We start from the raw sequence: 26,250 nt of genomic DNA, 5'->3' as shown, positions 1-26,250 counted from the left end.
CTCTGCACATTGGGGTACAAACCTCCCTGTCTTATGGTCAGTAAAACCTCTCCTTTTGGAATCAGACCGGGACTGGTTACCACTACTCCCTTGGGAACTATTTTGGGGGCCTTTTGAGAACTCCTTGTTTTTACGTTTTTCTCCCCCCCTCTTTCTTCTGATGGGAACCCTGACCACCTTTGTGGGTGTCCCCCCCAGATACCTTTCTGGACACCCTGGTACCAGTCCAGAGGTCCGCCTCCTCAGCAAGCTTCCTGGGATCAGTCAGCTTACTGTCTACTAGGTGCTGGCGCAACTCTGTAAAACAAATACTGAGCATATGCTCTCTCAGAATCAAATTATACAATCCTGTGTAATCATCTACTTTGCAGCCCCGCACCCATCCATTCAGTGCCTTACTGGAAAAGTCAAAGAAATCTACCCATGTTTGTGTGGACAGTTTGGTGCTGTCCCTGACCTCTGACGGTATTTCTCAGGGGTCAGCCCAAACTTGGCAAGTAAAATGGCTTTCTGAAGTGGGTATGTGTTTTGATCCTTTGTGTCCAATGTGAGAAGTGTGTCCCTCCCCAATGATGGCACATAACTCCACATAGCTGTACCCCATTGCCGTTCAGGAACCTCATGAGCCCTTAGTGCAACTTCATAAGCAGCTAGCCATTTATCTATGTCATCTCCCACCACAAAACTGGGCACCACATTTTTGGGTATACGAACCTTCTTTTCTCCAGCAGGTCCTGTCTGTATGCTGCCACCATTACTGCTGGATTCAGACTGTTTTGCCTTAAGATCCGGCTCATTGAGACTCAGTTCATGAGCCAACAAAAGTTTATTTTCAGCCAAGGCTCTCTCAGCTGCTTGTGCTTCTCTCTCTGCCCTTCTTTCCTCCTGTTGAGCCTCAATTTTCAGTCTTGCCATTTGCAATTGGAACTCCCTCTCCTCTCTCCTTTCCTCTGCGATCAGGCCTTGATCAGAGACACTTCTCCCTGGTCTGGAAGGGGGCACAATTGCAGTGGTAACATCACCCACTGATGACTAAAAATCCTTTGGGGGCCATCTTCTGGCTCCTCCTCCTCTAAATGGGCTTCTGCCCAGGCCCTCAGCGCCACTTGAAAGTCCTCCTTTCTGGAGGCCACTTGGGTGGGTACACTCATCTCCTTGCAGAACCCTTTTAGCTGTTTGACAGTATATGTCTCCAACAGGGCTAGGTCAAAATCTCCTGCTTGAGACCCAGCCTGAGACATGTTGAATGAGGATTTAGGTTTAGAAAATTGTCTGGAAAAACAAATTTGCAAAAATAGATAAAAATCAAGTTGATCTTCAACTGTGGGTAGGTAGTGAAATACTTAGCTACTGTATGTCACTGCACAAATACAAGTCCTATCCTCACTGCTGATCACCAATGTTAGAAATGGGGTCTTTGGGTGGCTGTCAGGTTACCCCCTGTCCAAGCAAGGACCCTCACTCTAGTCAGGGTAAGTCACACACAATCCAAATTACCCTGTGCCCACCCTCTGGTAGCTTGGCACTGAGCAGTCAGGCTTAACTAAGAAGGCAATGTGTAAAGTATTTGTGCAATAAATCATACAATAACACAATATAGCACCACAAAAAAACACCACACAGTGTTTAGAAAAATATATAATATTTATCTGGATATTTGCAGGTCAAAACGATAAAAGATGCAATAAGAAAATGTAAAGATATCACTGGAAAGTGATATAAAGTGTCTTAAGTCTTTTAAAAGCAAACAAAGTCTCTTTCAAGCACAAAGTACCTGATTTGAGTGAAAAATCTCTGCAAATGGCCGCAGAGGAGGAGATGCGTGGAAAACGGGGAGTGTGCGTCGGTTTCGCCCCTTCGCACACGAACGTGCGTCGTTATTTTCCACGCTGGGAAGATGTTGCGTCGAATTCCGGCGTGCGAACGGGTCTCCTCTTTGTGTTGCGGGGTTTTCAGACGCCCTGGGGTCTGTGCATGGAATCCTGGGCTTGTTGACCAGCTCTGCCTCGTCCGGTGGGCGATGCAGGGAAATTTCTCCCTTACAGCAGGCGATACGTCGATTTCCCCTCTGGAAGTCGGGCGTCATCATCCCAGGTCGGCTGTGCGTCGATCCGGTGGGCCGTGCGTCGAAGTTCCGGTTGCACCGCAGGTGCCGCGTCGATCTTTTCCTTGCAAAGTCGAGCGGCGTCATCCCTGTTCGGAACAGGCTGTGCGTCGTTTTTGGCAAGCTGTGCGTCTAATTTTCGCAGCACAAGGAGTCCACCTGCAAGAGAAAAGTCTTTTTGGTCCTGAGACTTTAGGGAACAGCAGGCAAGCTCTATCCAAGCCCTTGGAGAGCAATTCTGCAGCAAAGCAGGAGAGCAGCAAGACAGCAGGGCAACAGCAAGGCAGAAGTCCTCTGTAGAAAGCAGTCAGATGAGTCCTTTAGGCAGCCAGGCAGTTTTTCTTGTCAGGGTGCAGGTTCTGGTTCAGGTTTCTTCTCCAGGAAGTGTCTGAGGTGGTAGGGCAGAGGCCCTATTTTCATACCCAAATGTGCCTTTGAAGTGGGGGAGACTTCAAAGAGTGGCTTAGAAGTGCACCAGGTCCCCTTTCAGTTCAATCCTGTCTGCCAGGGTCCAAGTAGGGGTTGTGGCAGTCCTTTGTGTGAGAGCAGGCCCTCCACCCTCCCAGCCTAGGAAGACCCATTCAAAATGCAGATGTATGCAATTGAGGCTGAGTACCCTGTGTTTGGGGTGTGTCTGAGTGAATGCACAAGGAGCTGTCAACCAAACCCAGCCAGACGTGGATTGTAAGGCACAGAAAGATTTAAGTGCAGAGAAATGCTCACTTTCTAAAAGTGGCATTTCTAAAATAGTAATATTAAATCCGACTTCACCAGTCAGCAAGATTTTGTATTACCATTCTGGCCGTACTAAATATGGCCTTCCTACTCCTTTCAGATCAGCAGCTAGCACTTCAACAATGTATGAGGGCAGCCCCAATGCTAGCCTATGAATGGAGCAGGCCTCACAGTAGTGTAAAAATGAATTTAGGAGTTTTACCCTAGAAGGACATGCAAACTACACAGGTACATGTCCTGCCTTTTACCCACACAGCACCCTGCTCTAGGGGTTACCTAGGGCACACCTTAGGGGTCACTTATATGTAGAAAAAGGGGAGTTTTAGGCTTGGCAAGTACTTTTAAATGCCAAGTCGAAGTGACAGTGAAACTGCACACACAGGCCTTGCAATGGCAGGCCTGAGACAAGGTTGAGGGGCTACTTAAGTGGGTGGCACAACCAGTGCTGCAGGCCCACTAGTAGCATTTAATCTACAGGCCCTGGGCACATGTAGTGCAATCTACTAGGGACTTATAAGTAAATTAAATAGTCCAATTTGGTGTGATCCAAGGTTATCATGTTTAAAGGGAGAGAGCAAATGCACTTTAGCACTTGTTAGCAGTGGTAAAGTGCACAGAGTCTAAAAACCAGCAAAAACAGTGTCCAACAAGTGGAGGGAGGCAGGCAAAAAGTTAGGGGTGACTACCCTAAGGCTGTCAGGTCTAACATTGCAGGAATGTCATTTTTCCTCCCACACAACAAACAAAAGTAGCAGATATTTAGCCTCACATTGCTACTTCAAATGTGAATTTTGACAAGTTGAGCAGACTAAAGGCTTTATTGTTTCAAAATCATGTGGCACTTACATCTGCACATGAAACCTATGTTCTTCAAGTTGCAAGGTCATCTGCAGAAAAATAGTCCCTTTTAAATATAAACTTTCTGAGACACTTTGATGAACTCCTGGGACGAATATTTAACGCATCCAGTACTACTGGGTTTGCACATTTCTTAAAGGCTGTTGGTTCTGGTTTCTCACACGCTTTCACCTCTATGTTTGGCTTAATATCTTCAGCTGTACACTCAATATTTTTTAGTATTTTGGGGGGATTTCCAGTTACTTTGGCTGTAATAGGTGGGATTTTTAAGTTGCTATTTTTTATTCGCACTGGCTGTCCCTTCACAACAAGGAGGACTGAAAGCACTTCCACAAGCACAACTGTGTTGTGAAGGCATGATGCAGTATTTCAGAGCACCACTCCTGGAAGAACTTGAGTGCAACTGGTCTCTGTCATTCAGACCATTGTGTGCAGCCCATGTTTCAATGCCTCTGGTGCCTTTTCGAATGTGCACTGAAAGTTTGTCTTTCTACGTGGCGGTTACTTTCATTGGACGCTGATCTGCTGATGTTCTCATTCCCAGACATGCACATTGAGGGTGCATTTGCTACGGGATGCTGTATATGACTTGCCCTTCATGGATCATGCAGCTCTTGATTTAACATTCTGCATAACCTGGAATGCTGCTGCCTCAGCTGGAGCTCAGGCTTTAGAACATGAGTGCTCTTTGGTTTTCCTTGGTGACAATTTGGTCACATTACCACCCACTGAAGTAGAACATTTCCTTGCTCCAATTGTGCCGGATGTAATTGGGGATTTTAAAAATGACATTGACTTTTAAATTTGGTTCTATTGGTGCCAGTGCTGACATTTTAAATTGACCCCTTCCAAAATTTCACATGCTCAAGTGTCTTTTAACTTGTCATTATTGACATTTATGTATATATGTTTTAAGGAATAGTATTTTAAGTTATTTTATATTTTTAATATTAGCCGTTTGTATCACCTTTGAACCGACAAGGGGAGGGTGTTATATAGCCATTTTAGTGATGCCTCTAGGCACCTTATTTTAGCAACTAGGTCTGCTGTCTGTGCCCTTTAGCCCATTTACATTTTATTCTGCTTCATTTTTATTATTTCAAAATCGACCACATTCGTGGTGCTGTTTTATTTTCTTTATCTAGTTGTTCTTTCACCTAGGAAAGCATTGCAGTTTTAACAAGACATGCTTTTCACTTTGTGCTTTCCTCAAAGCTGTGCGAGATAGGGTTGCCAACAAGAGTGGTACACTGCATCTTCAACATTCACAGAAACATACACATCCTTACTTGGGAACCTTTTCTGAAAACATCAGCTGTTTTATTATAAAAACACTTTTCTGTCCCATGCACGTTAGAGGGAGATTCCAGCTAGATGGCCGCATGATGATTGACTTTACTACAGCTGCTTGCTGATACTGCATGTTCCCTGGCCTACATGGCGTTTCTCTAGACAACAGGTTTCCTTGCTCAGGTATGGGGGATGATGTCTTCCCAGGGGGAATCCTGAAGGGTGAATTAGGGCACATCATGTTATGCTCTAACATAGCTTAGGTAGGAACCACATATATTATGCATAGTGACAGTATGGTAGGACTTTTCTTGTGTTTCACTTTTCTTGTCACCATTTTTCTTCTAGTGTGTTTCATCATTCTAATTATTGCAATTCATGCCATTTTATCTAAGACGCAGTTGTTTCAATAAATCTTATTGAACCATTTTCTGCCTCTGTTTGTCTTTGCATGTGTGAGACTAATGTAAATGAGAGGAAAGAATGATACCTGATACACCACGATTTCCCTGAGAAGTCATTAGGTCATGTGCCGAGTTGCCACAAATCATCCCTTCTCTTGGACAGAGATGAGGTGCTGCTAGTTGGCCAAAAATGGATTAGGTCGACAGTTGTCATGTGGTGTGGGATTGGACTCAGTCCCCCACAATTCAGGTGATGCTGCCGCCTGAATCCAGCAGCCTCATTAGGATAATGAGAGCCCTGCAACAGTGTGAATATAATATTGCCAGATTATTATTTTTTTTGCCACATAATTTGGATGGGATTCCAACATAAATTGGTCCTCAATCTATATGTGAGGTTGGTTACAATATTTGTAATTGTATCTGTCCCATCAAGTGTGATGTCATGAACATTACATTTCATGTGCAAATTAGGATTTCAATGGTTGTTGTGAGACTTATAAATGGCAGTCCTAATCATAAATATTTCAGTTATTTTTGGTTTTAATTTGCAACCGTAACTGTACTTAAATAGTAGTTTTTAATGTTAATTTTTTATCTATTGTTATGCCCCTTTCAACTGTGAGCCTACACTTTACCTCACTCTTGCAGGTTCCTTTTCAGTCTTGTGTTATCCCTTTGGTATTGTTTTTCTGTCATTCGCTTCTATTATCCCCATTTTCTACATTTCTCTCTCTTGTTTTAGGATGAAGTCTAATGATGGAAAAATAGCTTCTGCCTCCAAAAAAAGAGTAGTGTGGGCCCCACGTGCAACCATCAGCTCACATTAAGCAGTACAGTACATGAATGTGTAGTCATTAACCATTTTGGGTTGGAGTTTTGGGAGCTAGTCAAAGAGTTGCTCCGCATACAAACTGATATCACCACTTCAGTTGCTTGCAAGGGTTTTTTTACGTCTCCCAAACATAATAATCACCTCGTGGATGTGTGCCTATGAATAAAATATTCATCCATGCATGGGGCACATGAAGTAAATGTCTTAGGGGACCTACTACAGGTACAGTGTTATAGGTACTGTGCTACAGGTACGATGTGCTACAGGTATAGCTAATTGGGTGTAAGCTGCTGTTGACAAATAGAAGATTTCTTTATAAATTAAAGAAACTCTTAGAACTTATAGAAATGGTACTAAATGTGCTTTTTCTATAAATCTGTGTTACTTCTATCGAAAACAACCAGAAGAACCAGAAGATATATGGGAGCGTAATACCTTTATTCGCTCTTATTAGGGACTAAGGGCCAGATTTACAAAGGTCTAGTGCCACCAGAGCGAAAATTTTAGTGATGCTCCGGTGGTGCTGTGCAATGCAACCCATTTACCTGGTGACGCTAAGCCACTTTTTTTGGCTTAACGCCACCTTGTAAATGTGGGCTCCTCTAACGCAGATTTTTGCGGCAGAGGGGCGTGCAGTGGGTGTTGCTGTGGGTGTTCCACCGTGTTAGAAATGGGGTCTCTAATTGGCAGCCAGTTTGCACTCTGTCCAAGCAGGAACCCTCACACTAGTCAGGGCAATGGAGATAAACACTTAAGATAAACCCTGCTCACCCCCTCGTAGCTTGGCACACACAGTCAGGCTTATCCCAAGGAAAATGTGTAAAGTATGAGTCCCAACACACACAGTAATACAGTAAAAACACTACAAAATGGACACCACACTAGTTTAGACAAATAGGCAATATTTATCTATAAATATAATTTACTAAAATGACAAAAATCCAACATACACAAGTCAAGATATGAATTTTCAAAAAAATGAGAGTCTTACTCCGTAGAAAACAAAGGAAATGTTTATTTTACACAAAATACCTGGTTTGCGTCAAAAATAAAGCAGCACGTGCAAACGTGCGTCGGAAAAGTCAGTGATATGTTGATTTCTTACTCATAAGTGAGGCCGTGCATTGTTTTCTTCTCCAGTTGGGTCAGCAATGCATAATTTTTCTTCCTCGGAAGAGAGCGATGTGTCAATTTATGGACAGGGCACCTCGGATCTGCACAGGGTCACGATGGATTTGATGCCCAGGGATGATGAATGAAAAATCCGTTTGCACTGTGTTAGAAAACCACGCTACGTGGGGTTTGCATCATTATCAGCAGCCACACAGGGTGTTTTGTGCTTCGTTTCTCCACCACGATGTGTCGCTCTCCCAGACGCAATGCAGATGGACTGCTGATTTCAGCTGCAAAGCTGGTGGCATGTCATTTATCAGCCATGTTGCAGATAGTGCATCAAAAAGTTTCCCGCACGATGTTCTGTGCGTGTATTTCAGCTCTTGTTCTGCCATCTTCACCTTTCAAGGGACTAGGGACTGGATACGGCACCACTTGACAGGGCAGGAGTCTCAGTAGAGAGTCCAAGAGCTGGCAGAGGAAGTCTTTGGTGGCCCTGAGACTTCAAAACAGGAGGCAAGCTCAACTCATGCCCTTGAAGATTCTTCTTCAAGCAGGAATGCACAACAAATCCAGTCTCTGTGCCCTTTCACAGGCAGAAGCAGCAACTGCAAGATAGCCCAAGAAATTACATTCACAGGCAGGGGCAGCACTTCTCCTCAGCTCTTCAGCTTTTCTCCTTGGCAGAGGTTCCTCTTGAATCCAGAAGTGATCTAAAAGTCTGGGGTTTTGTGTCCAATACTTCTACCTCTTTCTGCCTTTGAAGAAGGCAAACTTCAAAGGAAAGTCTCTGTTGTTAAAGGATCCTGCCTTGCTCAGGCCAGGTCCCAGACACAAACAAGGGGGTTGGAGACTGCATTGTGTGAAGGCACGCACAGCCCATTCAGGTGTAAGTGACCACTCCTCCCTCTAATTCAGCACACATGGCTCATCAGGATATGCAGGCTACACCCCAGCTTCCTTTGTCTGACTGTTATACAGGGGCCCATCCTGGGGCCTGCGCCTAAAACCTGGTGCCTACAATCTCTGCTAGCCCCCCTGGGGCCACCACTGTCCCTCCCAGGGGGGGGCAAAGCAGTAACATAAAGGGGCCTAAAACACTACTGGAGCACTCACGCTCCTAGCACAGTGACTGGGGAGATGGACTTACCCTCGCCCCATGTCCTGCTTCTCTGGTGCCCCCTCCTAGTCTGGAGGTACCGTGCACCACTTCCCTGTCGTTGTTGGAGGCCGCGCGTCTCTGGCTGAACACAAGGTGGACGGAGTGAGCCTCCTGGCATGTGCCCCCGCCCAGCTCAGGATCAGGCACGCCGGTCCCTGCTTCAATGGAGGGCTCAGACAAAGGAACCCTCTACTCCTGGCTCGGCCGGCGGCCTTAGTCTCGTGGCTCTGGGCCACAGAGGTGAAATCACCTAAACAGGTGTGTGCCTGTGCCCTGGGGGCACTTTGGATCCTCCTCCCCTGTCCCAGGGGCACCACCAGGAGCACTCCTGCTCCCACCTAGCTTTCTATCCTGCCCCGGGGGTCTGTTTGGACAGCGCGCTTCCAACACGCTCATCGTGCTCAAAACACCCGGGTCAAGGCAGTGATTTCTTCTCAGCGGCAGCAGCGATGCACTCACAAGGCACGATGTGGATCAAGAAAAAGCGCTTCTCCAGGCTCTAGGTTCATGAAAAATAAATCGCTTCCCAAGGTGCTTGGGCCATAACAAAATGAAGCGCTCCCAAGATGCTATGCAAGAAATGAAACTCTCCTCCTGTGCTTCAAGCAGGCAATGGCAGGAGGCAGGTGCCACAGCAACCAGCCCATGGGGGACACAAAGGTGGAGCACAGGGCGGCTGGGCCCAGCACCAGGCCAGTACAAAGGGGATGCAGACAGTGGCAGTTCCTCCAAGTGACCAAGCAGTCACAGGTCAGCACAGCAGCAGCAGTCTGTTAGACCTGACAGCCTAAGGGTAGTCATCCCCAAGCTTTTTGCCTGCCTCCCTACACTTTTCTGACACTTGTTTTGCTGGTTTTATGACTCTCCACACTTAACCACTGCTAAGCAGTGCTAAGGTGCATATGCTCTCTCCCTTAAACATGGTAATATTGGTTCCTACCCAATTGGCATATTTGATTTACTTGTAAGTCCCTACTAAAGTGCACTACATGTGCCCAGGGCCTGTATATTGAATGCTACTAGTGGGTCTGCAGCACTGGTTGTGCCACCCACATAAGTAGCCCCTTAACCATGTCTCAGGCCTGCCATTGCAAGGCCTGTGTGTGCAGTAACACTGCCACTTTGACTTGGCATTTAAAAGTACTTGTCAAGCCCTAAACTCCCCTTTTTCTACACATAAGTCACACCTAATGTAGGCCCTGTGTAACCCATAGGGCAGGGTGCTATGTAGTGGAAAGGCACGACATGTACATGTGTGGTTTATATGTCCTGTTAGTGTAAAACTGCTAAATTGGTTTTCACTACTGTGAGCCCTGCCTCTTTCATAGGATAACATTAGGGTTACCCTCATATACCCTTTGAGTGGTAGATTCTGATCAGAAAGGGGTAACCAGGTCATATTTAGTATGGCCAGAATGGTAATACAAAATCCTGCTTATTGGTGAGGTTGGATTTTTTATTATTACTATTTTAGAAATGCCACTTTTACAAAGTGAGCATTCCCTGCACTTAAAATCCATCTGTGCCTTACAGCCTGTCTCCAATATACATCTGGGCTGGGCTGGTTGACAGCTCCCTTATGCATTTCACCCAGACAACCACAAACACAGGATACTCAGTCACACCTGCACTCATCTGCATATTGAATGGGTCTTCCTGGGCTGGCAGGGTGGAAGGCCTGACACTTACATTTCAAAGACTAGTGGCCTGCCCTCACACAATGGACAGCCAAACCCCCTACTGGGACCTTGTGACACAGACCTGTACTGAAAGAGGATCTTGTGCACTTCAAAACCACTCTTTGAAGTCTCCCCCATTTCAAAGGAATTTTTGGGGTATGTAAACTGGGTCTCTGACCCCACCAAATCAGACACTTCTGGACCTGAACCTGCCACCTGTCAAGAGGATCTGCCTGCCTGCCCAAATGACTCTTCTGGACTGCTTTGCTGTTAAGATCTGCGGCCCTGTTGCCCTCTAACTTTGCAGAGAAGTGCTCTCCAAGAGCTTGGATTGAGCTTGCCTCCTGTCTTCAAGGAAACTCCTTGTTCACAGAAAATCGACCCAGAGCCTTCCAGAAACGACTCACAGCCTGCCTTGCAATGAGAAAATTGTCGCACAGCCAAACCGGAATGAGGCAGCCCGACTTCCCGAGCAAAGATCGATGCAGTGCCTGCATTGCGACTGGAAATTCGGCGCACGGCAATACCGGAGCAACGCACAGTCAAGCCAGAACCATGCAGCCCAACTTCCTGATTAAAGAATCGACGCATCACCTGCTGTGCGACACAAACTTCAATTTGTCACCTACCGGAATAATGCAACGCCTGTGACTTGTTCCTGCAAGCCCAGGATTTTCCTCGCATCATCCCTGGGTGTCAAAAGATCCCCCCATCGCAGTGAGGACCCTAGACTGCACACCAGAAATCGACACAAAGCCCTTAGAGGCGTGGAAAGAGACAAAGCATTGTTTGTGCCGCGTCAGAAAATCCAACACACACCTTATTTTTTCACGAATCTCCTCCTCTGCGGTCTCCGTGCATGGTAATTTTGACACAAACCAGGTACTTTGTGCAAACAAGAGACAACTGTTGATTTCTAATATTTAAGACTCTTTTTTTAACTTGCAAAAGTAATATCTCAACTTGTGCTTATTGAATCTTTATCGGTTTGACCTTAATTTAACCAGATACATATGTTATATTTTTCTAAACCTGTGGGGTGTATTTTTGTGGCGTTTTCACTGTGTTATTGTATAGTTTATTGCACAAGTACTTTACACATTGCCTTCTAAGTTAAGCCTGACTGCTCCATGCCAAACTACCAGAGGGTGGGCACAGGATAATTTATATTGTGTGTAACTTACCCTGACTAGGATTGTGATCCCTATTTGGACAAGGGTGTATACCTCTGCCAACTAGAGACCTCATTTCTAACATTGGTGATCAGCGTTGAGGATAGGACTTGTGTTTGTGCAATGACATACAATAGCTATGTGTACACTACCTACCCACAGTTGAAGGTCAATTTGATTTTTCTCTTTTTTTCTGCAATTGTTTCCTGTTTACCATTTTATTCTAAATCCTAAACAACATGTCCCTGGCTGGGTCTTAAGGAGGAGCTGGAGATTTTGACCCTGCCAAGTTGGAGACATACACTGTTAGCTAGCTGAAAGGCTTCTGCAAGGGGATGGGAGTACCTACCCGGGGTGCCTCCAAGAAGGAGGAGTACCAAAAGATGCTGAGGGCCTGGGAAGAAGACTGTTCACAGGGGAGTGTTGTAGTGGTAGAGTCACAGGATGGCGAACCAGAGGATTTGCCACCAACAGTGGAGGATGACACCCCTGGATTTGTGCCCCCTGCTAAACCAGGGAACAGTGTCTCAAATCACAGCCAGACTGCAGAGGAAAGGAGGAAGGAGAGAGAGTTTCAACTGCAGATGGCCAGGTTAAACATGGAGGCAGAGGAGAGAAAGCAGAAAGAGAGGCTGAGAGAGCAGCCAGACAAGCTGAGGCTGCTGCAGCTGAGAGGGCCTTGACTGAAAAGAAACCCATCTTGGCTCATGAACTGAGTCTTAAGGAGCTGGAGCTCAAGTCTAGGCAGTCTGAGTCTAGCAGTGATGGTGGCAGCATTCATACAGGACCTGCTGGTGACAAAAAGGTTTGTATACCCAAAGATGTGGTGCCAAGTTGTGTGGTGGGAGATGACATTGACTGCTTATGAAGTTGCACTAAGGGCTCATGGCGTTCCTGAAGAGCAATAGGGGGCGGGCTTGTGGAAACACGTGCCAGTACTTGGGGGGAACACATTTCTCACACTAGAGGTTGGGGATCTGAACAAGTATGCCCCTATAAAAGCCATTTTGATTGCCAAATTTGCCTAACCCCTGAAAAGTATCACTAGAAATTCAGAGACAGCACCAAACTCTCCACACAAACTTAGGTAGAATTTTTTTATTTTTCTAACAAGGCAATGAATGGATGCGTGCGGGCAGGAAACTAAATGATTATGTGGGGTTATATAATTTCATCCTGAGAGAGCATATGCTCAGTGTTTGCTTTACAGAGTTGAGACAGCACTTGATTGACAGTATGCTGTCTGATCCTAGGAAGCTTGCTGAGGAGGCGGACCTCTGGGCTAGCACCACAGAGTCCAAAAAGGTGTCTGGGGGGACACCCACAAAGGTGTTCAGGCTTCCCACCAGAAGAAAGGGAGGGGACAAAAAACTTAAAAATAAGGAGTCCTCAAAAGGCCCCCCAAAATAATTCCAAAGGGGATAGTGGTAACCAGTCCCAACCTAATTCTGCAAACAACCCAGGATTCTTTGACCGTATGAAAGGGAGGTTTGTACCCCAATACATAGAGTGCCCCATGTATGGTCACTCCAAGGGCGGCTCCAAGTGTCCAAAGAGGGCACAGCCCCCCACTTGAGACCTAAAAACATTAGAAAACATATGGCAAATCATAAAAACACATTACCATAGAATGCAAGCATAGAATGTCCATAAAAAGAACATTAGACAAAATATGGCAAATTATATGAAAACAGGTTAGCATCACATTTCCATAGGATTCATAAAGAACATGTGCCCATTCAAAGTACCTGTTTTCAGGATGTAGGCACCTCCAGTGCCACGAAGAGTAAAAGGGGGCACACAGCGCTCCTCTGCACCAAAACAGGGACCGTTTTATGGTTGGGGGCAGGACACACCCCCTCTGATTTTATATAGGGGCTCCTCCTGGGGCACGTGCCCAAATCCCAGCACCTACAATCTCTGCAGCACCCCCTACACCCCAGGGCCACCACCAGCCCTCCCGGGGGCAAAGCAGTAACAAAAAGGGGCCCAAAACTCTACTGGAGCATTCACGCTTCTAGCACAATGACTGGAGGAGATGAACTCACCCTCACCCCCGTGTTCTGCTTCTCCAGTGTCCCCTCCTAGTCTGGAGGCACTGTGCACCACTTCCTTGTCATCGTTGGAGGCCGCGCGTTTCCGGATGCACACAGGCAGGGTGGAGTGAGCCTCCTGGCGTGGGACCCCGCCTGACTCAGGATCAGGCACACCGGCCCCTGCCTCAATGGAGGGCTCTGGCAAAGGAACTCCTGGCTGAGCCAGCGTCCTTCGTCTCATGGCTCCGGGACACAGCAGTGAAATCACCTAAACAGGAGCCTGTCTGTGCCCTGGGGACGCTTCATATCGGCCTCCCACTCCCCGGGGGCACCACCAGGAGCACTCCTGCTCCCACCTTTTTTTGTCTTGTGCCCCGGGGGCCCATTTGAACAGTGTGCTTCCGACACCCGGGTCGCGGCTGTAATTTTCTTTTCAGCGGCAGCAGCAACACGCTCACAAGGCACGATGTGGATCAGAAAAAAGCACTTCTCCAGGCGCAAGGTCCATGAACAATTAATCGCTTCCCAAGGCTCTTAGGCCATATCAAAATTGAGCGCTCCCCAGGTGCTATGCAAGAAATTAAGTGCTCCTCCTGCACTTCAAGCAGGCAATGGCAGGGACCACAGCACCCAGCCCCTGGGGGACACAAAGGTGGAGCACAGGTCAGGAGGGCCCAGCACCAGGCCAGCACAAAGGGGATGCAGACAATGGCAGTTCCTCCAAGTGATCAAGCAGGTCACAGATCAGCACAGCAGCAACAGTCCAAGGTGGTTCCTGGTGAGTCCCTCCAGCAGCATTCTGTGTTCAGTTACAAGCAGGTTCAAGGGTCCAGAGTGTCTCCAAATTGTGGGGGAAAATCCCCTGTACTTATACTCAGTTTTGCCAAGGTTTAACAAAAAGGGGGAGATGAGGTTCCAACCAGTTACAACTGGTTCTGGGAGTGTCCCCTCTCACCTTCAGCACAGGCTCCAGACATCAGTTGGGGGTAAACGAGCCCTTTGTGTGAGGCTAGGGCACAGTCTTTACAGATGCAAGTGTGCCCCTCCTTCCCTTCTCTCAGCCCAGGAAGACCATTCAATATTTAGATATATTTCTGTGACACCTCCACCCTCCCTGTGTACAGCCTGTCTGAAAGGTATGCACAAGCCCAACTGTCACTCTGCCCAGACATGGATTGGAGTCAAGCTGCAAAACACCAGAGTCATAAGCACAGGGAAATGCTCACTTTCTAGAAGTGGCATTTCTGTAATTGTCAGACTTTTCATCCTTGGCGTGGTCTCCCTTAACTGTTTGCCTCTGTTCCCCAGGTTATTGATGTGTGCTGGACTCTGATTTTGCTGTTTTTATTACTCTGGGCACTTTACCACTGCTAACCAGTGCTAAAGTGCAAGTGCTCCTGTTTAAAATGTGTATGTAATTGGTTCTCCATGATTGGCATATTTGTTTTACTGTTAAATCCCTAGTAAAGTGCACTAGAGGTGCCCCGGGCCTGTGAATCAAATGTTACTAATGGGCCTGCAACACTGGTTGTGCCACCCACACAAGTAACCCTGTAATCATGTCTCAGACCTGCCACTGCAGTGTCTGTCTGTGTAAATGTGCACTGTAAATTCTACTTGGCAAGTGTACCCACTTGCCAGGCCTAAACCTTCCCTTTTCTTACATGTAAGGCACCCCTAAGGTAGGCCCTAGGTAGCCCCAAGGGCAGGGTGCAGTGTATGGATAAGGTAGGACATATAGTAATGTGGTTTATATGTCCTGACAGTGAAGTACTGCCAATTTCGTTTTTCACTGTTGCAAGGACTGTCTCTCTCATAGGGTAATATAGGGGCTACCTTTAAATATGATTAAAGTGTAGATTCCCCTAGAGAGTAGATGGACATGTGGAGTTTGGGGTCCCTGAACTCACAACTTAAAAATACATCTTTTAGTAAAGTTGGTTTTGAGATTGTGTGTTTGAAAATGACACTTTTAGAAAGTGAGCATTTTCTTGCTTAAACCCTTCTGTGACTCTGCCTTGTTTGTGGATTCCCTGTCTGGGTCAGTTTGACAGTTGGGTTGTTTTTCACCTCACACTAGACAGTGACACAAAGGGGGCTGGGGTGTAGCCTGCATTTCCTAATTAGCCATCTCTGCTAGGAGGGAGGGGTAGAGTGGTCACTTTCATCTGAAAGGACTGTGCCTGCCTTTGACAATGCAGACTCCAACCCCCTGTTGTGTGTCTAAGGCCTTGCCTGGGGAAGGCAGGATTTCACAAGTAGGTGTGAGTCCCCTTTGAAGAAAGGTGACTTCAAAGACTAAAATGGGTATAAGAAGGGCACCCAAATCTACAGACTTTAGAAACACTTCTGGAACCAAGAGGAACCTCTGCCTGGAGAAGAGCTGAATAGCTGAGAAAGAAGTGCTGCCCTGCCTGTGACTGTGCATTGTGGAGCTTTCCTGCAGTGCTGCTTCTGCCAGAGTAAGAGGGCAAAGACTGGACTTTGTGTGCCTTCCATCTTGTGAAGAAATCTCCAAGGGCTTGATTTAGAGCTTGCCTCCTGTTGTTTGAAGTCTCAGGGACAGCAAAGACTTCTCTCTGCCAGCACCTGGAGTCTCTGGAGAGACTCCTGCTCTGACAAGTGGTGCCCTATCCAGTCCCTGGGCCCTTGAAAGGAAAGCTGGTGGAAATCCAAGGAAATCGACTTCGGGCGACTTCGGACGACGCCGCTGCTGAATCCGGTGACGCCGCCTGCACCCGACGCCGTGACCTTCGCTGGAACGCGACGCTCTTCGCAGGCCCGATGCCGCTGCAGCCCTGCTGAAGTCAGCGACTCCGTGGAAGTCGCCGCACCACGTCGTGACCGACGCCGCTCGAAGTGCGCGGATTCAACGCTTCACACAGACGCCGCGATCCCCGACTTCGCGCATCGACTTGTTTTCACTCTTCACCAAAGGTACTGTACTTGGGGGTCTACGCGACTCCGTGTCCGGCGCCACTGGTGTCGGCTTGTTGGGAACGACTCCGTCATGATGCCGTGTTAACACCTCATCGAAGCATTTTTGTTTCTAAGTGCTATTTTTTAGTTTAATCTTTAAAAATTCATAACTTGACTTGTGTATGTTGGATTTTTGTCGTTTTGGTCTTGTTTTGTTTAGATAAATATTTCCTATTTTTCTAAACTGGTGTTGTGTCATTTTGTAGTGTTTTCATTAAGTTACTGTGTGTGTTGGTACAAATACTTTACACCTAGCACTCTGAAGTTAATCCTACTGCTCTGCCAAGCTACCAAGGGGGTAAGCAGGGGTTAGCTGAGGGTGATTCTCTTTTACCCTGACTAGAGTGAGGGTCCTTGCTTGAACAGGGGGTGACCTGACTGTCAACCAAAGACCCCATTTCTAACATTGGTGATCAGCGGTTGGGATTTGGACTTGTATTTGTACTTGACATACAGTAATTAAGTGTACACTACTGTTTGAGTTCAGACCACTCCGTGACCACATACTACTAGTCTTGTGATTTTTGTTTTTTTTCTATTTGGACTGTTTTTGCTCTGCATTCAGTTTCTTTTTTCGCTGATCCTGTGATTGACTTTTCTGGAACTTGATTTGAGAACTTGCTTTTCTGTTTTTGGAACTTTGCACTTTTTTTTAACCTCTCATCATGTCTCAGTCTGGAGATGCCCTAGCTGGAGCTGCTTTTGATTTAGAGAAATTGGAGAGCTACACAGTGGCTCAGTTGAAGCAGTTTTGTAGTAATGTTGGCTGTCCCATTAAGAGCTCATACAGGAAGGATGAGCTGCAAAAGGCGCTGAGGGCTTGGGTGACAGCCAAAGCAGCTGAGGGCCACACAGATGAGGAGCCAGAGGGGGAGGAGGAGTTGCAAGTCACTCACACTGATTTAGTGGGTGGGCCTGTTATGTCTCAGGAGAGAGTCTCCAGGGCAGGTAGCAGTGTGTCCTCCAAGGGTCTGACACCTGAGGAGTTACAGGACAGACAGGCAGAGAGGGAGTACCAATTGGAGCTGAAAAAGCTCAGTATAGAGCTGGAACAGAGAAGGCTGGCCATTGAGGAAAGGAAGTTAGCAATGGCTCATGAGCTCAGTTTAAAAGAGATAGATCAGAGGAGTCATTCCAGTAAGGATGGCGGCAGTAATCCTACAGTGCAGCCTGAGAGAAGGGTACACATCTCAAAAGACCTTGTGAGGGATTATAAGAGGGAGGATGATATCTACTTGTGGTTCAAGGGTTATGAGTCAGCTCTCACATGAACATGGTCCCTGAAGCTCATTGGGGGGCAGCCCTGTGGAAGCATTTTGAGGCAGAGGGGAAGGACACACTCACAGCCTTAGGGGATGCTCAGGGTCTCACCTACCCTGTCATGAAGGAGGCCTTACTCACCAGTTATGGTCTCATCCCTGAGCAGTACTAGGAGAAGTTTAGATCCTACAAGAGAAAGGAATCCCAAACATGGTTGGAATGTGTTAATTCTTTTTGCAGGTCACTGGATGGTTGGGTGAAGGGCAGTAAGGTAAACACGTATGAGGGGCTTTACAATTTAATTGCTTGGGAGCACTTGTACAGTTTATGTTTTCCAGAGCTGCGCCAACACCTCATTGACAGCAAGCTGACTGACCCCAGGAAGCTTGCGCAGGAAGCGGACCGCTGGGAGAGCACCAGGGTCCAAATGAGGTATGGAGGAGACCACGCCAAGGGTGGGCAGGGTCCCTCTCAGAAGAAAGGGGGGGGGTAAGGGCAAACAGGGAGAGTTCTCTAAAGGGCCCCAAACTGATTCACAGGGTAAGGATTCCCAACCCCCCAGTGAAAAGAAGCCATGATTCTCCAAAGGGAAGCGAGTGGCAGGTGGTCCCCCACGTAAGTATTATGCATGTGACCAGTTGGGTCATGTGAGGGGGGACCCCAAATGCCCCAAAAGTACACCGGCACCCACTGGTGCACCGTCCCAGGGTTTGGCCAGTGTAGCGCTTGGGGAGGAGTTGGTTTCAGGTGGGTGGGAACCAGCAGAAATGACCCTTGTCTCACTAGGGGACAGTGAGATGGTCCAGAGAAACCTAGTGCCTGATAACACTAAGAAGTACAGGCAATGGGTGACCATCAATGGACAGAGGGTGGAGGCTCTGAGAGACACAGGAGCCAGTGTGACTACAGTGAGGAGTCACCTGGTGTCTGAAGAGCAGATTGATCCCCGGGTACTTCACCAAGTAGCTGCGGTAGACAACTCTGAACGCCTCTGCAGAGTGGCGCAGGTTCCCTTTCAATGGGGGGGGGTCTCAGGTTCCTGGAAAGTAGCTGTGAGTCCAACCATGCCTGTTGATTGTTTGCTAGGCAACGACCTGGAGGATTCCCCTTGGAAGGAGGTGGAACACAGGTCTCACTTAGAGATGTTGGGTCTGCCTGGGTGGGTATGCGTATCCACCCGGTCTATGGCAGCCAATCAGGGTAGTCAAGAGCCCCTGGAGCCTGAAACAGTGGCCCAGGGGACCGCCAAGAAGAGGAAGGGCAGGGGGCGCGGGAAACCGGCCCCAGAAGTTCCCACGGTCCGGGAGGAGGCGGAGGGTGACGCCCCGGAACCTACAGGGGAGCAGGTGGCTGAACTGGGGGAGGTCCCTGAGCTGTCACAGTGGCAGCAGGAAGGGGGACCCACCAGGGAAGCATTCTGCACAGCGCAGCAGGAGTGCCCTAGTCTTGAGGGGCTGCGGCAGCAGGCTGCAGCCCAGGCGGCTGGCGAGGCGCCAGGTACTCACCTGATTTATTGGGAGGATGGCCTCCTGTGTAGTGAGCATAAGGTTCCTGAGCCTGGGTCAGCTTGTATGCTGGTGGTACCCCAGTGCTTCAGGTCCTTCCTACTGGGTTTGGCTTATGATGTGCCTTTGGCAGGACATCTAGGGCAGGACAAGACCTATAAGAGGCTTGTCTCCCACTTTTACTGGCCCTTGATGCACAAGCAGTCAGCTGCTTATTGTAGGTCTTGTCAGACTTGTCAGGCAAGTGGCAAGAGTGGGGGGAAATGCAAAGCTCCCCTCCAACCTTTACCTATAGTCAGTACCCCCTTTGAACGGGTAGGAATTGACATTGTGGGGCCTCTGGACCCCAAGACAGCCATGGGCAACAGGTTCATCCTGGTCTTGGTGGACCATGCCACAAGGTTCCCAGAAGCCATTCCTCTAAGGACGGTCACTGCCCCCGTGGTGGGACGTGCCTTGATGGGAGTTTTTACCCGCATGGGGTTCCCCAAGGAAGTGGTATCTGATAGAGGTACAAACTTCATATCCACTTATATGAAGTCTCTGTGGAAGGTGTGTGGGGTAACCTACAAGTTCACCACACCGTACCACCCCCAAAGTAATGGTCTGGTTGAGAGATTCAACCGCACCTTGAAAGGCATGATTCAGGGCCTGTCAGAGCCCTTGAGGCGTAAGTGGGACGTCCTCTTGCCATGCCTTCTGTTCGCTTACAGGGAGGTGCCTCAAAAGGGACTTGGCTTTAGCCCCTTTGAGCTCATCTATGGCCACCCTGTGAGGGGACCGCTCAGTCTGGTGAAGGAGGCTTTGGAGAAAGCTCCTAGTAAACCACCCCAGGATGTATTTAGCTACATGCTGGCACTAAGAAACCAGACTGCCCGCTTCAGGAGTCTCGCTCAGGAGAACCTGGAAGCAAGCGAGGAGGATATGAAACGGTGGTACGACCAGAATGCCACTCTGGTTGAGTTTCAGCCTGGACAAAAAGTGTGGGTCATGGCACCAGTGGAGCCTAGGGCTCTCCAAGATAAGTGGACTGGGCCTTTTGAGGTGGTGGAAAGAAAGAGCGAGGTCAGCTATCTGGTAGACTTGCAATCCCCCAGGAACCCTTTGAGGGTCCTACATGTCAACCGCCTCAAACCACACTTTGAGCGAACTGAGCTATCCATGCTCCTAGTGACAGATGACGGGATGGAGGGAGAGAGTGAGCCTCTTCCTGACCTCCTGTCTGCAGGAGAGAAAGATGGGTCTGTGGAGGGAGTGATCCTCTCCTCCTCCCTGACTGAGGAACAGCAGAGGGACTGTCGCCGCGTGTTGGGACAGTTCGCCTCGCTGTTTTCCCTGATCCCAGGAGTCACACACCTGTGCACACATGATGTGGACACTGGGGAAAGTACACCTGTTAAACATAAGGTTTACAGGGTGACTGACAGGGTCAGGGCTTGCATTAAGGAGGAAGTCTCCAAAATGTTAACCCTAGGGGTTATTGAGCACTCCAGCAGTCCTTGGGACAGCCCAGTGGTATTGGTCCCAAAGGCTGCTGCTCCTGGTGCCACTCCGGAACTTAGGTTCTGTGTGGACTACCAGGGTCTCAATGCGGTCAGCAAGACTGACGCACACCCCATCCCCCGAGCTGATGAGCTCATTGATCGGTTAGGAGCTGCCAAGTACCTCAGTACGTTTGATTTAACATCTGGGTACTGGCAGATTGCCTTAACTGAGGGGGCAAAGGAGAGGTCGGAATTCTCTACCCCAGATGGGCACTTCCACTTCAACGTGATGCCCTTTGGGATGAAGAATGCCCCTGCCACCTTTCAGAGGTTGGTCAACCAGGTGTTGGCAGGACTGGATGAGTTCAGTGCCGCCTACCTGGATGACATTGCTGTCTTTAGTTCCACATGGGAGGAACACCTGCAACACCTCTGGAGAGTGTTAGAGGCCCTGCAGAAGGCAGGCCTCACTCTTAAGGTGAGCAAGTGCCAAATAGGGCAGGGTTCTGTGGTGTACTTAGGACACCAGGTGGGGAGTGGCCAGGTGGCACCCCTACAGCCTAAGATTGACACGATTCTGGCTTGGGAGCCTCCCAAGACCCAGACTGAAGTGAGAGCCTTTTTAGGTCTCACAGGATATTACAGAGGTTTGTTAAGGGATATGGTACCATTGTTACCCCCTTAACTGAGTTGACTTCTAAGAAGCAACCCAAGAAAGTGATCTGGACAGAGGCTTGCCAGAACGCTTTTGATGCCCTGAAGGCTGCCATGTGCACAGCACCTGTGCTGAAGGCACCTGACTACTCCAAGGAGTTTGTTGTGCAAACAGATGCCTCAGAGCATGGTATTGGAGCAGTACTCCCACAGCTTAATGAAGAGGGCCTAGATCAACCCGTAGCCTTCATTAGCAGGAGGTTACTACCCAGGAAACGTAGGTGGAGTGCCATAGAACGCGAAGTGTTTGCTGTGGTCTGGGCACTGAAGAAGCTAAGACCCTACTTGTTTGGGACTCACTTCCGAGTTCAGACCGACCACAGGCCCCTCAGATGGTTAATGCAGATGAGGGGTGAGAATCCAAAACTGTTGAGGTGGTCCATTTCCCTATAGGGGATGAACTTTACGGTGGAACATCGTCCTGGTACAGAACACGCCAATGCTGATGGTCTGTCCAGATTCTTCCGCCTTAGTGATGAGAACTCCCATGAGGTTGGGTAGTTGCTCCCCACTTTTAGCTGGGGGGGACACGTGTTAGACTTTTCATCCTTGGCGTGGTCTCCCTTAACTTTTTGCCTCTGTTCCCCAGGTTATTGATGTGTGCTGGACTCTGATTTTGCTGTTTTTATTACTCTGGGCACTTTACCACTGCTAACCAGTGCTAAAATGCAAGTGCTCCTGTTTAAAATGTGTATGTAATTGGTTCTCCATGATTGGCATATTTGTTTTACTGTTAAGTCCCTAGTAAGGTGCACTAGAGGTGCCCAGGGCCTGTAAATCAAATGTTACTAGTGGGCCTGCAGCACTGGTTGTGCCACCCACACAAGTAACCATGTAATCATGTCTCAGACCTGCCACTGCAGTGTCTGTGTGTGTAAATGTGCACTGTAAATTCGACTTGGCAAGTGTACCCACTTGCCAGGCCTAAACCTTCCCTATTCTTACATGTAAGGCACCCCTAAGGTAGGCCCTAGGTAGCCCCAAGGGTAGGGTGCAGTGTATGGATAAGGTAGGACATATAATAATGTGGTTTAAATGTCCTGACAGTGAAATACTGCCAATTTCGTTTTTCACTTTTGCAAGGCGTGTCTCTCTCATAGGATAATATGGGGGGCTACCTTTAAATATGATTAAAGTGTAGATTCCCCTAGAGAGTAGATGGACATGTGGAGTTTGGGGTCCCTGAACTCACAATTTAAAAATACATCTTTTAGTAAAGTTGGTTTTGAGATTGTGTGTTTGAAAATGACACTTTTAGAAAGTGAGCATTTTCTTGCTTAAACCATTCTGTGACTCTGCCTGTTTGTGGATTCCCTGTCTGGGTCAGTTTGACAGTTGGGTTGTTTTTCACCTCACACTAGACAGTGACACAAAGGGGGCTGGGGTGTAGCCTGTAGTTCCTAATTAGCCATCTCTGCTAGGGGAGGGGTGGAGTGGTCACTCTCATCTGAAAGGACTGTGCCTGCCTCTGACAATGCAGACTCCAACCCCCTGGTGTGTGTCTGAGGCCTTGCCTGGGTAAGGCAGGATTTCACAAGTAGGTGTGAGTCCCCTTTGAAGAAAGGTGACTTCAAAGACTAAAATGGGTATAAGAAGGGCACCCAAATCTACAGACTTTAGAAACACTTCTGGAACCAAGAGGAACCTCTGCCTGGAGAAGAGCTGAATAGCTGAGGAAGAAGTGCTGCCCTGCCTGTGACTGTGCTTTGTGGAGCTTTCCTGCAGTGCTGCTTCTGCCAGAGTAAGAGGGCAAAGACTGGACTTTGTGTGCCTTCCATCTTGTGAAGAAATCTCCAAGGGCTTGATTTAGAGCTTGCCTCCTGTTGTTTGAAGTCTCTGGGACAGCAAAGACTTCTCTCTGCCAGCACCTGGAGTCTCGGGAGATACTCCTGCTCTGACAAGTGGTGCCCTATCCAGTCCCTGGGCCCTTGAAAGGAAAGCTGGTGGAAATCCAAGGAAATCGACTTCGGACGACGCCGCTGCTGAATCCGGTGACGCCGCCTGCACCCGACGCCGTGACCTTCGCTGGAACGCGACGCTCTTCGCAGGCCCGACGCCGCTGCAGCCCCACTGAAGTCCGCGACTCCGTGGAAGTCGCCGCACCACGTCGTGACCGACGCCGCTCGAAGTGCGCGGATTCAACGCTTCACACAGATGCCGCGATCCCCGACTTCACGCATCGACTTGTTTTCACCCTTCACCAAAGGTACTGTACTTGGGGGTCATCGCGACTCCGTGTCCGGCGCCGCTGGTGTCGGCTTGTGGGGAACGACTCCGTCACGACGCCGTGTTAACACCTCATCGAAGCATTTTTGTTTCTAAGCGCTATTTTTTAGTTTAATCTTTAAAAATTCATAACTTGACTTGTGTATGTTGGATTTTTGTCGTTTTGGTCTTGTTTTGTTTAGATAAATATTTCCTATTTTTCTAAACTGGTGTTGTGTCATTTTGTAGTGTTTTCATTAAGTTACTGTGTGTGTTGGTACAAATACTTTACACCTAGCACTCTGAAGTTAAGCCTACTGCTCTGCCAAGCTACCAAGGGGGTAAGCAGGGGTTAGCTGAGGGTGATTCTCTTTTACCCTGACTAGAGTGAGGGTCCTTGCTTGAACAGGGGGTAACCTGACTGTCAACCAAAGACCCCATTTCTAACATTAATGATAATAAAAAAAAACACCTACAGCAGTAAGCAGAGTTTCTCACTACCATTACATCCGTACCAAACATGCCTACGCTACCCCTCATAGATCAGACGATACCACCTAGACATAAGGCAGGACATTCCCAATGCAATCCTATGATAAGGCAGCACTCACAGCAGTGAGAAACCAAATAGGCTGTTTGTCACCACTAGCACAGGCTACACAACCATGCACATGTCCTGCCTTCTACATACATAGCACCCTGCCCATAGGGCTAGCTAGGGCCTACCTTAGGGGTGACATAGGTAGTAAAAGGGGAGTTCTGGGCCTTGCAAGTAAATTTAGATGCAGGGTCCCTGTGGCAGTAAACTGCTCATGCAGGCCCTGCACTAGCAGGCCTGAGACAGGTCTGAAAGGCTACTTCAGTGGGTGGCGCAAGCAGCGCTTTAGGACCACTAGTAGCATTTAATTTACAGGCCCTGGGTATAGGGATACCACTGTACAAGGGTAAATTAAATGTGCCAATTAGGTATAAGCCAATCATAGCAACTTTAGAAGGGAGAGCACCTGCACTTTAGCACTAATCAGCAGTGAAAAGGGCTCAGAATCCTTGAGCCAACAGCAAGAGATCAGAAAAAATAGAAGGAAGGAGGCAAAAAGTCTGGGGATGAACTCTCGAAAAGGGCCGGGTCCAACATTCACCAAAAGATGTATTTATAAATTGTGAGATCAGAGACCCCAAACTCCACATTACTTTCTGCTCTTAAAGGGAATCTGTATTTTAAAGTTATTTAAAGGCAGCCCCCATGTTAACCTTTGAGAGAGATAGGCCTTTTAGCAGTAAAAAACGAATTTAGCAGTATTTCACTGTTAAGACATGTGAAACACATCAGTACATGTCCCACCTTCAGCATACACTGCACCCTGCCCATGGAGCAACCGAGGGGTGCCTTACATGTATAAAAAGGGAAAGTTTGGGCCTGGCAAGTGGGTACACTTGCAGGTCGAATTGGCAGTTTAAAACTGCACACACAGACACTGCAGTAGCAGGGCTGAGCCATGGTTACAGGGCTACTAATGTGGGTGGCACAACCAGTGCTGCAGGCCCACTAGTAGCATTTGGTTTACAGGCACTGGGCCCTCTAGTGCACTTTACTAGGGACTTACTAGTAAATCAAATATGCCAATCATGGAAAAGCCAATTACACATACTCTTTATACAGGAGCACTTGTACTTTAGCACTGGTCAGCAGTGGTAAAGTGCCCAGAGTACCAAAGATAGCAAAAACAGAGTACAGCAGACAGTCAAAACATGGGAAGCAGAGGCATTTTGCAGCACACAGAGAAAGAGCAAAAGGCCATGAATGGTTGTTTATGTGCAGTAAACAATCATTCTCCTCAATGCAAACACTATTGCACTATGGTGAAAGGATGCCTACATTGGCGCAGGCTGCTTAATTTAGCACCAGCACAGGGGGAAACGCAGGGGTGAGCCATATTCTTGTAAATAGGGTGCATCCCTGTGTTTCAAAAATGTCTCTGTGCTACCATTTTTGCTGCAGCACCACGCTGCGCCAGTTTTTTGTAGATCTGGCCCTAATTTGTTGATATCTGATTTCTAGACATCTAGGAAATTGAAATGCATTTGTTTGCAAGTTGTGCTATTTTCTTTTCTAGCCCATTGTACCTAACTTGGATGGACTTAAAATGTAGCTTAACTACAAAAAAATGATGAAACATTATGTTCTTCTCATTCTCCAGTTGCAGACAAAACAGTAACATACTTGTGTGGTTTCATTATTATTTTGCTAATCTATTTTAGATTCGATTATTAAAATGATTTTCTGTATTCAATATTTTCATATTCAGATTGTAGTTTACTCTGCAATAAGCTAAATCAAATCTTTTTTACAGTTTTTTTAATGAACGACAAACCATTAACCAAATCTGCCTAACTGAGGACTCGTTGTTTTTATCGCAATATCAATCGTTACTGTCTGGTTAGCGACTGCACCTTTTTCTATAGCAATACAAGTACTTTGTCCTTCCTACATATCGTCATCTACTTCTGGAAAGATGTTAACAAAATGTATTGTTTTATAATTAATATTTCCAGTCCATGCTGGGAATGTCCAAAGACACCTTAAGACTAGTGGGTGTAGCAGAACAAGTTTTGAGGTTATTTTTTCCGGGGGACCGGGGAGCGGGGCTGAAGAATTATTTGTATTTTCGGCAAATATATTTGTACCGGTGTGGCACATTTTCGTATGAACAGACA

Source organism: Pleurodeles waltl, chromosome 2_1 (genome assembly GCF_031143425.1).
Source record: "Pleurodeles waltl isolate 20211129_DDA chromosome 2_1, aPleWal1.hap1.20221129, whole genome shotgun sequence".
In the NCBI taxonomy this organism is placed as follows: Eukaryota; Metazoa; Chordata; class Amphibia; order Caudata; family Salamandridae; genus Pleurodeles; species Pleurodeles waltl.
The sequence above is the reverse complement of the archived record's forward strand: the minus strand, read 5'-3'. Positions refer to the sequence as shown.